The 14116-nt window shown below is 39.5% G+C and overlaps 1 protein-coding gene across 1 annotated transcript in view; it reads left to right on the top strand.

The window, feature by feature from the left end:
- The window catches only part of ENOX1 (ecto-NOX disulfide-thiol exchanger 1), a 572287-nt gene that overhangs the window by 549115 nt on the left and 9056 nt on the right, over nucleotides 1-14116 (top strand). The window lies entirely within an intron of this gene.

The raw sequence follows: 14116 nt of genomic DNA, 5'->3' as shown, positions 1-14116 counted from the left end.
TTCTACATGAATGGCACTGAGACAAAAGATTATGTCAAATAGAAATGTATAAAAACTGAAGTGGGAAGTACCATGAAAAGCAGATTATACAGCATTAGAGTATATGTCGTTTCTAAAATACCAACACCTTGATCCAAGTATAATCAACTTAAATATTACCTTTGTCTGCAAAGGCAAGTACAAAAGAGCCAATTAGTTAATTCCTGGGTTTATTTAGTTGTATGTTTGCTGGAAAACATACAAGTTAGAAAAGGAATTAAAGAATTCATACCTGGGCCAACAGTTCAATCAGAATTTGGGCTTTCACTATTTCTTTTAATTACAAGTAGGATACAGCTTTCAATTGTATCTCCTTCCTGCTCTCTTACATAGGAATCACAAAAAGGGAGAATTAGAGAGCAGGGGAGGGGCAGAGAGAGGGGCAGAGAGAGAGACAGAGAGAGAGAATCCCAAGCAGGCTCCGTGGTTTCGGCACAGAGCCCTACGTGGGGCTTGATCTCACAACCTTGAGATCATGACCGGAGCCGAAATCAAGAGTCAGACGCTTCACCAACGGAGCCACCCAGGCGCCCTGATACTAACTTCATTTTATTTTTTTCTCACGTTAATTTTAAATGAAACTGTCACACAGACAGCTGAGCAGTGAATTTTCTTTGAAATTCTGAAAAGATGTTCATGATATCCTATTAGGAAATTATTGTCTTCAGGATCTTTTTATTGTGCTGCGTGTTATGTTCAGACTCAGTGCTAATCCTGTGAATATGGAAATAGATAAGAAAAGACCCTGTCCTTAATGAGCTCAGAGTTCAACAGGAAAAAGTGTCCCGAAAGTTTCAATATAACGTGAGCCAGGTGTCAGGAAAGATACAACAAGGGTGCATTGGGATCCAAACTAAATGTCAATATCATATTAAAAGTTGACAAGCCAGAGGCCTCTCCCATACCATCTATTGACTCCCATCACCACCATCACCCCGACAGCTTTATCTCTACGTCAGGAGACACAGAAGGATACAACAGCCAGAAAGGAGGTGACCTCGTTTCCGAATACTGTCATCACAAAACAGAAAACCTAAGAGGTTTGCCTTGAGAATAATCAGAAGAAAAAGATTTCCACGAAGCGGCCCGTCGAAGACAGGTCTAGTAGGGACACGAGGAACCACAATCTAGACTATCGCTGACGGAAAGCAGCGGAGAGGTTGTCAAATGCGTGCATACATTTGCAAGGCCTTGGACTAGATCTGACAAGACGACACCATTTCCTAAACACGTGGTTCTGAGCCCTAAACGGCACCACAGAGGACTGAAATGGTTAACACAGCTTCCAAAAATATTTGCGTCATTCCCAGAGGCAAGGGTCTGCCTCAGGAGGATCTATTTTGGCGGTGACATTCTTATTGATACTTGAAACGAATTATATTAACTGTCTGGAAATACATGAGGGATATGTTTTAACTTCGATTACGTGAATAACTTATTTTTGTAGAAGAAACTTTTGAATTATTTCACAGACATTCAGAAGGGACCTTAGAGGTCACCTGGGGACGGAACTGACATCGGGACCTTGAGGCCATCTGGAGTCTACATATGCGTGTCACTGCGTTCTCTGTGATCCTTAGGACAGCCCTATATGAAGACACTATTATTGTCCTCATTTGTCACACAAGGAGAATGAGGCTCAGACGTCCTAAGTCATTTGGACAAGTCTACACAGTCAGTAAAGGCTGATTATGGGATTTGAATCCAGGGCTGACAGACTCCAAACCCGTTTTCTTCTTTTCACTATGTCCTGCTTCTAGTTCGGTGTATCCCCACCCTCCCAAGAGCCCAGTGTCCTGCCAATGCTTCTAGATCACTGCTTTTGCTCCATCCCGTGTACATGGGTGTGGGCGTGAAGGCTCTTAGCCTTTCTCTTCCAAACCTACCCGGCGACAAATCATGGTTCTTGGGTTCCTAGAATAAGCGGGGACACTGAAAGTCTGGAGGCCCTCGTAACCGGGCCCCAGTAGGCCTCTCTGGCTGGTTTTTTCACTGCTTCCCTGAAGAGGACAACGCGTTTGTCGCCTTTCTGTTTTGCTCAGATTTTTCTATCCGGATAAAATGACCTTACTGACATCCAGTTACCACAAAGCCTTCTGGGGAAAGTGCAAAGAAGCCCCCCTCCCTCCCCAACTCCACTGAGCTTTGCTTCATCCCCCAGCAGAAGTCACTTGTCCAGCCTCTGCACAGCCCGCCCACACTGACTTTTCTTAAGACACCGACGCCCAGCTGTCTTTGCCGTAACTCCTTTTAGAACGCAAGCTCTTTGAGAGATCTGAACATCTCCTTTACTTTGAATTATTTCTCAAGGTGGTTTTGCTTATAAACTTTGAGAAAACAAAACAGAGAAAGGAGCCAATGTGGTTTTATGTCTCCAGGAACCAGTCTCCATGGACCCTTAAGAAAGAAAAACCACAAACTATTTGAAAAGCCCGCAAATATTTTAGATCCAAGATTTCAAGGCGTAAAATGTGAGTGATAATGTAGTTCATATCACTAAAATGCAAACAAAACAAAACAAAACAAAAAAACATCCCAACCAATTCCTTCTCAAAATTCAAACCTAGATAAATTATCAACTCTTCTACGAAGCCTTGACCCCTCAGGAACCTCCTCTCCAGCATTCCCGCCACTACTCATTGACTTCCGCTACAGCCTTTATACTGTATTTTGATCATATGTGAATATGGCTGTCTTCTCCCAGTCTCACGGGCTCCCTTACTCATCTTTCCAGTCCTCGGTCTAACAAGACATACCATGACTTTTTATTTTTAAATAAATATGTATCAACTGAATGAACCAAATGAAGGAAGGAAGGAGCCCACGCAGGAACTTTTTTAAAAGTTTGCCGAATCAAAACGTATTCAGGCAGCAGGCCCAGGAAGAGAGGCGAGAACTTTCTACTCCTCAGTTGTAAGATGTTGGCAGAATTCCTACCTTGTTTTTCAATTTTTTCCCCCCACTGGGGTAACGTGTATGTAATATTTGTCACTTAACCCGTTTGTAATTGTACAATTCAGTGGCATTAAATATATGGAGAGCTGCCAACCCCCACTATAATTTTACAGCCTCCTCCTGAATGTACCCATTAAAAAATAGCTCCCTATCCCCTCACTGTCCTTCCAGCCCCTGGCACTCTCTATTCTACTGAGTGCCTCTTTGAATTTGCCTCTTTGAGGTCTCCCATGTATGTGGAAACGTAGTATTTGTCCTTCTGTGTCTCACTTATGTCATTTCTGTCTTCAGTGTTCACCCATGTTGTAGCATCTGTCAGAACTACATTCCTTTTTTGAGGCTGAATAATATTCTACTGCATGAGAACTCTTCTTGTTGACCTAGGTATCCTTCACCTGGTGCAACAAGGAAAGGTCAGGTTGCTTATGTTTCAAAATACTTAAGGACTTTCATTACATACCACATCAAAAGCAACATGTGAAAGTGTAGAGAAGCTTGCTTCCATCTGGTAAACCTCTCGTTTTCATCAAGGGTGATAAAAACGAAATGACAAAAGTAGAAAATGCTGGTAATAATGATGGAGAAAACGAGACTGTGTAAACAAACAGCCATGCGTCAATTGTGATATGCAACAACTTGTTTCTTCTTGGTAAGGGTTGGGGGTGCTTTACTTGCAGGGTTTTTTTTACTCCTTTTCCTAAAAATGGCTGCTCTGTTTGTTGCACTCAATAAAAGCTGTTTTATCTTGAAACCCTAAGAACCATTTTTACCCTAATACTCCGTTTCTTCTCATAAACCGAGAAAATGAAGAGATGTTCGAGATGCCTGCAACTTTACAGCTTGGCTCCCTTTATATCAAAATGGTAAAAGGTTAACATGAATATTCAATCAGTCTGTCATTAGTATCTGAATAAACTATACTGGCATACCTCATTTTATTGTGCTTCACTTTATTGTGCTTGGCAGGTATTGTGTTTTTTACAAATTAAAGTTTTGTGGCAACCCTGTGTCGAGCAAGTCTGTTGGCAGCATTTTTTCCAACAGCATTTGCTCACTTTGTGTCTCTCTGGCACATTTGGGTAATTCTAGCAATATTTCAAATTTTTTGTTATTATGTGACCAGCGGTCTTTGATGTTACTACTATAATTATTTTGGCGTGCCACAAACCACATCCATGTAAGATGGCCAACTTAAAGGATACTGTTCTGTGTATTCTGGCAGCTTAATCCAACTGGCCATTCCCCCCTCTGCCTCACTATTCCAAGATGCAACAATACTGAAATTGAGGTCAACCAATCACCCTGCAGTGGCCTCTAGGTATTCAAGTGAAAGGGAGAGCTGCACTTCTCTCAATTTAAACCAAAAGCTAGAAAGGATTACACTTAGCAAGAAAAGCACGTCAAGAGCCAAGAGAAGCTGAAAGCTAGGTCTCTTGTGCCAAATAGCTAACTTGTGAATGCAAAAAAAAAAGTTCTTGGGGCACCTGGGGGGCTCAGTTGGTTAAGTGTCCGACTTCAGCTCAGGTCATGATCTCATGGTTCATGGATTCAAGCCCCACATCGGGCTCTGTGCTGACAGCTCAGAGCCTGGAGCTTGCTTCAGATTCTGTGTCTCCCTCTCTCTCCGCCTCTCTGTCTCTCTCTCTTTCTAAAAAAAAAATTTTTTAATTTAAAAAAAAAGAGGAAAGGCTCTTAAAGAAAATGAAAACCCAGCTGACACATGAATGGTAAAACCAAACAGTTTTATTGTAAACTGTAAAGTTTGAGTGGCCTGCATACAGGATCAAACCAGGCACAACATTCCCTTAAGCCAAAGCCTAATCTAGAGCAAAGCCCTAACTCTCTTCAATTTGAGGACGGCTGAGAGAGGTGAGGAAGCTGCAGGAGAAAAGTGTGAAGCTAGCAGAGATTGGTTCGTAAGGTTTAAGGAAGGAAGCTGTCTCCATAACATGAAAGTATGAGGTGAGGCAGCAAGTGTTGATGTAGAAGCTGCAACACATTATCCAAAAGATCTGGCTGAAATAATGAATGAAGGTGGCCACACTGAACAACAGATTTTCAATGTAGACAAAACAGCCTTCTGTTAGAAGAAGATGCCATCTTGGACTTTCATAGCTAGAGAGGAGAAGTCAATGCCTGACTTTAAAGCTTCCAAGGACAGGCTGACTCTCTTGCTAGGGGCTAATGTATCTGGTGACCTAACGTTGGAGCCAATGCTCATTTACTGTTCTGGAAACTCTAGGGCCCCTAAGAATTATGCCAAATCTACTCTGCCTGTGCTCTGTAAATGGAAGAACAAAACCTGGATGACAACACCTCTGTTTACAACTTGGTTTACTGAATATTTTAACCTCTCTGTTAAGACCTGCTGCTCAGAAAAAAAATAATTTCATTTCAGTATATGTCTGCTCACTAACAATGCACCTGATCACCCAAGAGCTCTGATGAAATGTACAAGAGTGATGTTATGTTCAGGCCTGCTATGGCAACACCCATTCTGCAGCCCATGGAGCAAGGCATTATTTTGATTTTCAAAGTATATTAAGAAATATACTTCATGGAAACAATAAAGATTAGAGCAGAAATAAAGAAAATAGAAACTAAAGAAACAATAGAACAGAATCAATGAAACCAGGAGCTGGTTCTTTGAAAAGATCAACAAAAATCCATAAAACTTTAGCCAGACTCGTTAAAAAAAAAGGACTCAAATAAAAATCAGAAATGAGATTAATAACAACCCACACAGCAGAAATACAAAAGACTGTAAGAAAACATTATAAAAAATTATATGCCAAAAAATTGGACAACTTAGAAGAAATGGATAACTTCCTAGAAACATATAACTTCCCAAAACTGAATCAGGAAAAAATGGAAAATTTGAAAACACCGATTATCAGCACTGACGTTGAATTAGTAATCAACAAAAACTCCCAGTAAACATAAGTCTGAGGCCAGACAGCTTCACAGGTGAATTCTACCACACACTTAAAGAAAAATTGGTACCTATTCTTCTCAAACTATTCCAAAAATTAGAAGAGGAAGAAAGGCTTCCAAATTCATTCTAAAAAGCCAGCATTACCCTGATACCAAAACCAAATAGAGACACTACAAAAACAGAGAATGGCAGGCCAATATCTCTGATGAACCTTGATGCAAAAATCCTCAACAAAATATTAGCAAACTGAATGCAGTGATATATTTTTTAAAAAAAAAATCATTCACCATGATCAAGTAGGATTTATCCCTGGGATGCAAGGGTGGTTCAATATTTGCAAGTGAATCCATGTGATACATCTACCTCATCAATAAAAGATGGAATAAAAACCTTACGATCATTTCAATAGACGCAGAAAAAGCCCTTGACAAAGTACAATATCCACTCATGATAAAAAATCTGACCAAAGTAGGTTTAGGGGGAATGTACCTAATTAGAATAAAAGCCATATATGAAAATCCCACAGCTTAAATCATGCTCGATGGTAAAACAAAAAACAAAACAACAATGACAACAAAACAAAAGCCAAAAAACAAACAAAAAGAACATATTCCCTAAGGTCAAGAACAAGATAGGGATATCCACTCTTACCACTATTATTTGACTTAGTACTGGAAGTCCTAAGTGCCTAGTACTTAGTCCAGAAATTAAAGGCATCCAAATTGGTAAGGAAGAAGTTAAACTGGGGGCACCTGGGTGGCTCAGTCAGTTAGGCATCCGACTTCGGCTTAGGTCACGATCTCACAATTCATGGGCTGAAGCCCCAGGTTGGACTCTGTGCTGACAGCTCAAAGCCTGGAGCCTGCTTCAGAGTCTCTCTCTCTCTCTCTCTCTCTCTCTCTCTCTCTCTCTCTGCCCCTCTCCCACTCACACTCTGTCTCTCAAAAATAAATAAACATTAAAAACAAGAAGTTAAACTGTCACTATTTGCAGATGACATGATAGTGTACATAGAAAACCCTAAAGATTCCACCAAAAAAAACCCTGTTAAAAGTGATAAATGAATTCAGTAAAGTTACAGGACACAAAATGCATGTGGATAAATCTGTTGCATCTCTATACACTAATCATAAAGCAGCAGAAAAAAAATTAACAATCCCATTTACAACTGCACCAACAATAACATACTTAGGAATAAACTTAACCAAGGAGGTAAAAGATCTGTGCTCTGAAAACTATAAAACGTCTATGTAAGTTTATTTATTTTTGTCAGGGGTTAGAGAGAGGGAGAGAGAGAATTCCAAACAGCCTCTGCACTGTCGGTGTAGAGCTGAATGCAGGGCTTGAACTCACAAGCTGCGAGATCGTGGCCTTAGCCGAAATCAAGAGTCCGACGCTTAGCTGACTAGCCACCCAGGCACCACTGAAAACCCTTAAACATTTATGAAAGAAAATGAAGACACAAAGAGATGGAAAGTCATTGCATGCATATGGATTGGAAGAACATTGTTAAAATGTCCACACTCCCCAAAGCAATCTACAGATTTAATGCAATCCCTATCAAAATACCAACAACATTTTTCACAGAACTAGAACAAACACTCCTAAAATTTTATGGCACCACAAAAGACCTCAAATAGCCAAAACAATCTTGAAAAAGAAAACAAACAAACAAACCTGGAGGCATCACAATTCCAGATTTCAAGTTATACTACAAAGCTGTAGTAATCAAGACAGTATGGTACTGGCATGAAAATAGGCACACAGATCAATGGAATAGAATAGAAACCCCACAAATAAACCTATGCCTATATGGTCAATCTATGACAAATGATGAAAGAATATGCAAAATAAGCAATGGGGAAAAGATAGACTCTCCAACAAATGGTGCTGGGAGAACTGGACAAATACATGGAAAAGAATAAAACTGGGCTCCCAGCTTACACCATACACAAAGATAAATTCAAAATGAATTAAGTACTTAAATATAAGACCTGAAACTATGAAAATCCTAGAAGAGAACACAGGCAGTAATTTCTCCAACATTAGTCATAGCAATTTCTTTTTAAGTATATTTCCTGAGGCAAGGGAAATAGAAACAAAAATAAACTACTGGGACGTCAAAATAAAAATCTTCTGCACGGAAAAGAAAAGGACCAAAAAAAATGAAAGACAACCTATTGAATAAGAGAAGATATATGCGAATGACATCTCTGATAAAGGGTTAGTATCCAAAAAATATAAAGAATGTATACAATGCAATGCCCAAAAAACAAATAATCCAACTAAAAAAATGGGCAGAAAACATGAAGACAAAAGAAGAAATATAGATGGCCAACAGATCTATGTAAAGATGTTCAACATCACTGATCATCGGGGAAATGCAAATCAAAACTACAATGCATTATCACTCACACCTGTTATAATGGTTAAAATCCAAAAAAGAAGAAATAACAAATGTTGAAAAGGATGTGGAGAAATAGAAGTCCTTGTGCACTGTTGGTGGGAATGCAAACTGGTGCAGCCACTCTGGAAAACAGTATGGAGGTTCCTCAAAAAGTTAAAAATGAAAATAAAATAAAGTTAAAAATAGAACTACCATCCAATCCGTGAATTCACTACTGGCATTTACCCCCCAAATACAAAAACCCTAGTTCAAAGGGATACATGCACCCCTATATTTATGGCAGAATTATTTATAATGGCTAAACTATGGAAGCAGCCCAAGTATCCATCAACAGATGAATGGATAAAGAAGGTATGATATATATATAATATATAATATATATAAGTGGATATTATTCAGCCATAAAACAGAATGAAATCTTGCCATTTGCAACAATATGAATAGAGCCAGAGAGTATAATGCTAAGCAAAATAAATCAGAGAAAGACAAATACCATATGATTTCATTCATATATGGAATTTAAGAAACACAACACATGAGCAAAAGAAAACAAAAGAGAGAGAGAGACAAACCAAGAAACAGACTCTTAACTATAAAGAATAAACGGATGCTTGCCAGAGGGGAGGTAGGGTGGGTGGGTAAAAAACGTGATGGGGGTTAAGAGTACAGTTACCATGAGGAGCACTGAGTAACGTGTAGAAGAGTTGAATCACTATGTGGTACACCTGAAACTAATATAACACTGCATGTTAACTATACTAGAATTAAAATTTTTTCATTAATTTTTTTAAAAAAGAACTCTACTTTGTAAGATTATAGCTGCCATGAATAGTGATTCTTCTGGTGAATCTGGGCAAAGTCAATTGAAAACCTCCTGGAAAGGATTCACTATTAAGAACATTCGTGATCCGTGGGAAAAGGTCAAAATACCAACGTTAACAAGAGTTTGGAAGAAGTTCTCCCAGGCCTCAAGGACGTCTTTAAAGGGGTTCAAGACTTCAGAGGACAAAGCGAGTGCAGACGTGGTGGCAAAAGCAAGAGAAACTAGCGTTAGGAGTGGAGCCTGAAGACATGACCGCATTGCTGCCGTCTCAAGATGACACGAGCAAATGAAGAAAGAGTTGCCTGTTATGGATGAGCAAAGAAAATGGTTTTCTTAAGATGGGCCCTACGCCCTGTGAAGATGCTCTGAAGATTGCTGAAATGACAACAAAGGATTTAGAATATTACATAAACTTAGTCGATAAAGCTGTGGCAGGGTTTGAGAAGACGGGTTCCCATTGTGAAAGAACTCCTAGTGTGGATATCAGACGGCGTTGCTTGCCGCAGAGAAATCGTTCACGAAAGGAAGAGTCAATCGACGTGATCACCTTCCTGGTCTCATTTCAAGGAATTGCCATAGCCATCCCAACCTTCCGCAACAAGCACCCTGATCAGTCAGCAGCCGTTGATATCAGGCAAGACTGTCAACCAGCAAAAAAATTATGACTCGCTGAAAGCTCACATGATGGTTAGCATATTTTAGCGATAAAATATTTTTAATTAAGGTATGTGTACTGTTGTTTAAACACCATGCTATTGCCCACTTAGTCTACAGTATAGTGCATACACAATTTTATATGCACGGGGAAACCAAAACATTCATTGGACTCACTTGATCATGATATTCACTTTATTACAGTGGTCTGGAGCCTAACCCACAGTTATCCCTAAGACCTGCCTGTGCTTTTAGGGGTAGCACACCAAACAGGAACATTTCAGAGTTAAACAGATTCTAGTGAATTATATATTAGATCACTAGAAATATTGTGCCTGTATTTCCACCACCTCACAATTTCTTCTTATGTTTTCAATTTTCATTTCTGGGCTTCAAACATTTGGAAATGTCTCGTGTTCTGTCAGAGAATGTTCAGGTTGTGCTGGGGTCGAGTCCCGGCCCCAACATTCACTGGACCTCTGATTAAGGCATGTAACTTAACCACGGTGAAGCATGGTCCCAGATTCATGATACAGTAATGTTAAAGCCTACTTCATAAGGTTGCTTGTGATTAAATAAGATAGCATGCATACAGCACCTAACGCTGGGGCAGGCCAACTGAAGGCATTGGTTTCTTCAAAAATAGTACTTTAGATACACCATTCCAACCAAGCAAAGTAGGCAAGCCCTTTTCCTTGCTACCCTGTCCTTTGGGAAAAACAGTCAGTGTTTCTAAGCCAACAAGTGTTAGTTCCTAAATGTCAGAATAAAATAAAGACAAGCATCATCCCCACAAATAGTCCATTATATATGTGCAAGTATAAGACTGACATAAGCAAAATAATTCTAATTCTCTAACCCGCAAAGACTTCTATAACTTTTGTTCGTTTATTTTTGAGAGAGAGAAAAAGACAGAGTGTGGGCAGGGGAGGAGGAGGGGCAGAGAGGGGGCTATCAGCACAGAGCCTGACGCGGGGCTCAAACTCACAAACTGTAAGATCATGACCTGAGCTGAATGAAGTCGGACGCTTAACCAACTGAGCCACCTAGGCGCCACGAGACTTTTGTAACTCTTACAGGCCAACGGGCAGTCACAGTCACAGTGACCCTTAGCACAAAGAAAATGTAGAGCAGGAATTCTTTATTGCAGCTGCTTTTTTACTTATTTGGGATATTTCCAGGAAACAGTAATCAGGGTCAAATACATTCAACTGTGAAGAAACTAAAGCACTCTGGGCAAGTGCCGTTTTGAATGGTGGTCAACTAGGTATACAGTATACAAGGATTAAATAAAGTATTAATTATGTTTTTTTTTTAACCCAGCAGAAGCATTATCAGGAAAAATTATGGGTGTAGCTGAAGCATGCAATAGTATTATTTTAGAGAACCTACACATGTATTATGGTTGCTGAAAATATCAAAGTAAATGACTCCAGTAAACCTACTAATTACAGACTGGTTGTTAATAAAATCAGCCGTTCTGGTCTAAGATTTTAACGGTCTGCTCTCAGAACTGTATAGACCCTCAAACAATAAAGCTCAGATGTTTATACTACACATTTTGCCTCGTATATAATTTATCAGTACAGGGTTATGTAATGGAATGTTCTTCCTTCATGGGAAAAACAGACTTATAAAAATAAATTGCAGACATTTTACAGTAGAAAATGGTACTTTTCTACACAAAGCAAAAAAGTGGTTAATGTACAATAGAAAGTGCATTGCATGTAATGAAATGCATTTTTTTTGTCTAGCAAATATATTTATTGTGTGCTGAAAATTGTAATATCTTCCCCGGCACAAAGAAATTTCTATTATAAAGTCCATTTGCTATTGTAGGGAACGAAACCCTTTTTCTTGTTTACTAAAGTCGTCTATCTTAATATCAGCCCACAACACTGTCAAGTTCACTTAAGAAGAGCTATGTGTAGATAAGAATAGGGCTGAATCAGAAACCAGAATATTCCATTTCATCTGCGTTTCATAGCTGAGCAAGTGCTGTGTAATCCACTACATCTGGTAGCAATCTCTTCTTGGAAAGCTTTCTTCTTTTCAGAAGAAAAAGCTAAAAATTGGTCAATTTGAAGCTCTCATCAATAAATAAATCTTTTGCCTTTGAATATGTTTATGCATAAGTGAGGATTTGTTTCTCTAGTATTTTTGAGCTAGAATGTGAAGTATGGGCTGGAAAATCAAACACTGTCTTCAGGTGGAGATAATGTATGAAAACCATTGTGGGCCGTTTATTAAATAGACATTGATTGTTACATCAAATCAACAAGTCATGCATCATTTTTATGACTTACAATCATAGTAAATCAAGTTTCACACAGGAAGTGCTATGAATTCTTAGGATATTTGTCAATTTCTAACCCGAGCTAGGACGGAATAAGGTTTTGCACCTCATTATCTGTTCCTTGAGCAGATAAAGGTAACTTTGGTTCAAAGCATGCCAAAGAAAAGGCTTTGGGCTGCTGGGTCTGGTAACTATAGGTAGCAAAGGAAAGACAATGAAATCTGTGCCAGTCTGTAGTCAAGTATTTTGTATTGCTGCTTACTCTTAGGGGCTGGCAAATGAGGCTTCCAGACTTTTGGTCATGGAAGGGGTAGATCACCTGGGCGTAGACACAGTATAGTGAGGTATTCAAGAGCATTTTTTTCTGGAATCCACCCCAGTGAGTAATCATAGTGACTTAATCTCTGAAATAGGGATAATAGTAACACCTATCTCATAGAGTCTTTTTGTAATTGTATCCATTGACTAGGTCTTACTAGGTCACCTAAGATTATAAAACTCTTCTAGCAAAAGTTTTCAAACTCAGAGCCTCACACAGGCCACTGCCAATTGAAAACTATTTCCTTTTAGAGGTTACCACTGACATATCCAATAGAATCAGCTTCCTGAGTCCTCTCTGGAATAACAAATATTTTAATACACTGTAACAGGAAATCCCCCATGGTCCCAAGAGCCCGGTGGACTGTGCAGAACTAGAACCTAGACTTCCAGAGGACTGCAGATTCCCATGGCCTCCCTGGGAGATTTCAGGCTCTCGTGAAATGAATGAATGACCAGTAAAGTTCCTAACTCAAACCAGGCCTCTTGGAAGAGAGCCTTGGCAAAGACAAACCTGGTGTGTTTTCTCAAATATAAAGTATTTCAGAGGAAATAGAACATTCCACTCTTGAGACATAGAAAGGACAAGATATCTTGTCCCCAATCTTCTATCTCCAATAAGGATGGGACATCTTGGTGGGAAAACCAAAGAGAGAAAATCTATCTTGTGCTACTCTGTTTCATGGATTACAGGAGGGCAGCAACATGGACGTATTGCCCATATTTCCCTACCATCCAGGTTTAAAGAAGGACATAGGGGGAGAAGGCGTGAGAAACTGCTCATAACTGCCATTTGGAATTTTTCAAATCTGGACGTGTAGAAACACCTGCTTTGTTTTTATAACCCTTTGACTCCTATTTCATATTTCCTTCTTTTACCATTGGGCTTTGCCCCATGAGTATTCGTCTCACTGTCTCACTGATTTATCAGATCAAGTGCAGTGGTATTTTTTAATAAACTGGGAATAACACTTATCCCATGCATATATACATGCCCTAATGCACACGTGTACAGATATGTATATATTCATACACATGCACACTAATGAAAATTTGTGTACACACAATGTAAATGTACACGCAGGTAGCCACATTTACGCACATTCGCTTCACTGACATTCAAACCCCTCTGCTTTTGGCAATCATTTTTTCCCCTCAGGTTCTTTCCTCTCTTCTTTCTATATCGATCAGCTATTCACTCTTCAACTATGACAAGTAAGAGAAGATGCCACTCAACCCTGTAGGTAATAAACATAGGGAACTTACTTTAAAAAGAGAATACTGGCAAGAAATGTAGGTAGATTTGAAAATATTTCAAATAAATTTATAAAGGAGCCAGAAAAGGCAAAGAAACGAGACAGCTAGCCAATGAGGACATCAGCGAGCCCTGTTCTGGGAGATTCCAATACTTTCACAGACATAATCCCAAGGAGATGGAGTTTATTAACAGGCCCCATTTAATGGCCAATCTGTACTCACACCTCTTTCCCTGTAACTATGTAATCTACCTCTAGATTTGGTCATTTGCCCTGCTTTGGCAAAGAGGTGTTGGCAGAGGCTCAACAAGCACGTGCCTGTTTCTATGCCCACTTGCATCACTGGGTTTGAACACTCTTGCACTATGACACAGCTATGAGAACACAGTTGGACTAGCCCATGGGAGGATGAGCTGTTTTAGGTAAGGGGGCA

The sequence above is a fragment of the Panthera pardus genome, unplaced genomic scaffold (assembly GCF_024362965.1).
Source record: "Panthera pardus isolate Hobbes unplaced genomic scaffold, ASM2436296v1 HiC_scaffold_1, whole genome shotgun sequence".
Classification (NCBI taxonomy): Eukaryota; Metazoa; Chordata; class Mammalia; order Carnivora; family Felidae; genus Panthera; species Panthera pardus.
This window is presented reverse-complemented; position numbering and strand designations above follow the sequence as displayed.